At 53.2% G+C, this 3,810-nt stretch overlaps 1 long non-coding RNA gene across 1 annotated transcript; it reads left to right on the top strand.

Annotated features, from left to right (window-relative positions):
- Nucleotides 1-1,649: 1,649 nt before the first annotated feature.
- Nucleotides 1,650-3,018, top strand: LOC140685616 (uncharacterized). Its single transcript, XR_012058867.1, has 3 exons — nt 1,650-1,735; nt 2,494-2,628; nt 2,952-3,018. It is a non-coding gene; the product is annotated as an uncharacterized lncRNA (long non-coding RNA).
- Nucleotides 3,019-3,810: the final 792 nt, after the last annotated feature.

Raw genomic sequence — 3,810 nt, 5'->3', positions numbered from 1 at the left:
CTGAGAAGCACAGAAAGTACTGAGCACAACCTCCAAGGCAGGCAGAAATGGGAAGTAAAACTGGGGGATAAATAGACAGCTCTGTCTTCTTCATTGTCAGTGGAAATCCGCTGAAGATGTTTAAACGAGGAAGCAAAGGGACAATGGAAGCTGTACTTGGCAAAACCCAGTGTGGAGGTATGAGCAGACTGGGAGCACGAACATTCCCCAGACGTTTGCGTCTGTCACCAGGACTGTGGGAACATGGCTGCAGTTCTAGGGGGAGGTCACAGATGGCAGGCATCTGCTATTTGCAAGAATCCTGGAGAAAAAAGAACTATCCCAGTCCAAAGATCAAAACTGCCCTGCTGGGAGACACAGGTACAAGAAGGACAGACGGGAACTAGGAAGGCAATGATCAAGCAGCAGTGAACTATCGCGAGAGCCAGGGAAGTGAACGTGGGCTGAGAAAGGAAGAATCAAATCCGAGGCTGTAAAAGAGAGGAGGTAAATGACTAACAGACCCAGGAAAAGATGCTCAACATCGCTAATTAATAGAGAAGTGCAAATCAAAACTACTATGAGGTATCACCTCACACCAGTCAGAAAGGTCATCATTCAAATCCACAAAGGATAAATGCTGGAGAGGCTGTGGAGAAAAGGGAACCCTCCCACACTGTTGGTGGGAATGTAGTTTTGCGCAGCCACTGTGGAAAACAGAAGGGAGATTCCTCAGAAGATGAAAAATACACTTGTCAAAAGCTTTGGATCTCGGGGGCAGCCTAACAAGCTCCCAAAGGCCGGGCCTCGCCCCTTCTTCTGCCGCAGCTCGCCGGTGCCCCACAGGGTCCGGGGCGGCCTCCGCTCCCAAGGCGGGCCCACCCGCGCGGGCAGACCGTGGCCTGAGGGCCAGTCTGAGGTGCTCCGGGGCCGTCCAGCGCCCTCCCACCTCCCGGGACTGTTCCCACACTCCAAAGCCCGCATATGAGCGGCTGCCAAGAAAGGCGCGGGGTTCAGTGAGCACTAATGTTGGGGGGGCCCCAACCAGGGCGGCGGGCCTGGGGCCCGCCTCAGGGTCCTAACGGGCCACGCGGCCAGGACCTCACCTACCTCCGCAGCCCTCCCTGTGCGCCTCCCCAGCTGCACAGCCCAGGCCTCACCCGCCGGCTCCCGACCTGCGCGCCCCCACCAGCGCCCCCTTACCAGCCGGGCGGCGGCAGCAGAGGCGACAGCAGGCGGCAGGCGGCCCAGACCCCAGGCCGCGTTCCTCTTCAGGGAGCTGGTCCAGGAGCACGCGGCTCCCGCCCGGCTTCCACTGGCTCTGGGCGCGCTCCCGCGTCCGCGCGCGCCCCTCCCCCTCCTACCCTCAGTGCGGACGCTAGGCTGCGGCTCCCGCAGTAGGGTCCCCGCGAGTGGGGCGGGGCGGCCCCACTCCGCGGCCAGGGCTGGCCAGGTCCCCAACCCCAACGCCCCCACCCCGCACCCCACAGGGTCCCAGCACCCAACTAGAATGACCACCGCCCCGGGCCAGGCCACATTCCCCAGCCCCACTCCCCCTGCTCCCCGACCCCAACCCACTCACTGCCTCTCCACCCCCTTCCAGGCCCGGTCCCGGACTGATCGGACCCCCAAGACAAGGCTCCTTCTCACCCCTAAGTCCCCGCCCCCGTCTGCGCCCCACTACCTCCTAAGCTACAGCCCCCACAAACCAAGCGGACCTCTCCTGCGTCACCCCGGGTCCCCCCACCATCCAGAGGTAGTCCCCTCACCCTTCATCCAGGAATTAGCCCCCAACCCTCAGCCGAGTCACTTCCACTCCCAGCGACCCCTCTCCCCTCTCAGCCTGTCCCCCTTCCCCGCGGGATCCCCCACACCCGGAGTGCACCCATACCCCAGCGGACCCCCTCACCCCTCACCTCGCGGGGGCGGGGCGGTCCGGGTTCCGATCACCAGGGCGACAGCCTCCAGACAGGGATACCGGGCAGAGTGGGGGCACACAGCCCTGTGTCCCAGGTTCCCGGCCTGGGCGGGCGGGGCTGCAGGCCGTTCCAATGCCTGCCCGGGTGTCCGACCCCACTCCCACGCCCCCACCCCTCCCCCTGTGCCCAGTGCCTTCTCAGAGCCCACGGGTCAAGGTGGTCCTGGGCTGCAAACCTCTCGCCAGTGGGCCTTGGGTGCTTGATGGTGCTGCCGGGAGGGAGGGGGCAGCCCGGCCCCGGGAGCAGGCGGCGGGCTGCCCTGGGAGAGCCAGTGGACTTGCTCCCATCTCCCCCGCTGCCTGGCTTGGGGGCAGCCTCTGCTGCCCCAGCTTCCTGGAAAGAATTTCTCTCTGTCAGCCTGCTCCTGGGAGGCAGTCGGGGTGTGCTCAGGAGATGGCAGGTTTGGGGCTGCCCCATGCTAGAGCGGGGATTTGCTCCCATTTCCCACTCCCGGTGTCGCTGCCCCAGCCCATGCATAATAGTCAAAACAGTTTTCTTAATATAAATATCCAACTATATTAAATCCCATCCCTAGGACTGCTTGGAACAAATATGAGCTATTTGAAAACAAAGAAGACTATTATGGAAATAGAAGAGGAGTCTGAAGGGATTCAGTTTCTTAAGGGCAGTGGAACTTCTGTCTTAAGGATTGACAGCTTAGAACCCACTGGTAAGAAATGTGAGGGCCATGAGTTGACAGGTTACTATGCTTATAATTAGAATTTTTAGAAAAATTAATTTATAACTATTGTGGAGCCTCCTTTACTGAGGTATGTAGACAGACTTAATATCTTCCTAGAAGGTTTAAAATTACACCTCTGGAGAAGCCTTATATCTTTACATGTTGTGAATGTAAAGCTATACTTGGTGGGTAAGACTAAATATGTTTTAAATTTTTTCAAGTATTTTTATATAATGTCAATAGATGCATCATTAAATTAATTTTATCAAAATTCTGTATGTTAATAAAATATATTTGTGCTTTCCATTTAGATATAGTAGTTTCTGAGCTCAATCACGGTGTTCTTGGATTAGGACTGGACACAGTAGAAGAACAAGAGGAAAGGAGCAATTTTTTGAGAAAGGCTTAATATCTTCCACGGATTATTCAAGATTAAATAAGGAATACGTGCATAATATAAGTATAATATACACTAATCATTAAATGATTTTTGTGTCTTTCTGTATTTTTCAAAGGCTGGTCTATGCATGGACTTAAATGTGTTGATATTTTAACAGGCAAAAGTTAAATCTTATTTTTAACTCTCTCTGTTCATTATTTTGGTTGGAGTTTCGTGTGTGTGTGTATACATATACATATATACGTATACATATATACATATGGAACATGTTGATTTGTATTTGTATTTGAGAGCCTCTAAATATCTGAAATTTCATGCCTGAGATACTGTTTAATCTAATAGCACTTTGCCAAAAAGACCTAACTAGGAAAGTAATTTGTTAAGTGATTTTCCACAGATAAGGTAGATAAGAGAACCCAGGTAGCTTTTGTAAACTCAGGGGAGATCAGACCAGAAAGGGAAGGAGGAACCAGGCAGCGAAGACTGACTGGGCTTGTGTCCTGCCTTTGGGTGTGGTCGGCCCTGACGCTGACCAAGAGGCCTCATCTGTCTTGGGAATCCTGCTAGCTGACCGAGCTGGGGCTCTACAAGTGCCATAGACCTTTGGCAGTCTCAAGACTTTGGTGAAACCTGATCTCTTTAATTTCCTCAGTTTCAGTTTTTCATTTAATTTTTTAAAATATAAATGGAAGTCAGATTACAGTTTAAGATTTTAAGAACACCTTTAAGAACACCAAACTATAATTAGACAAAGTGGCAGGAGACTCACA

This window comes from Vicugna pacos, chromosome 15 (assembly GCF_048564905.1).
Source record: "Vicugna pacos chromosome 15, VicPac4, whole genome shotgun sequence".
In the NCBI taxonomy this organism is placed as follows: Eukaryota; Metazoa; Chordata; class Mammalia; order Artiodactyla; family Camelidae; genus Vicugna; species Vicugna pacos.
This window is presented reverse-complemented; position numbering and strand designations above follow the sequence as displayed.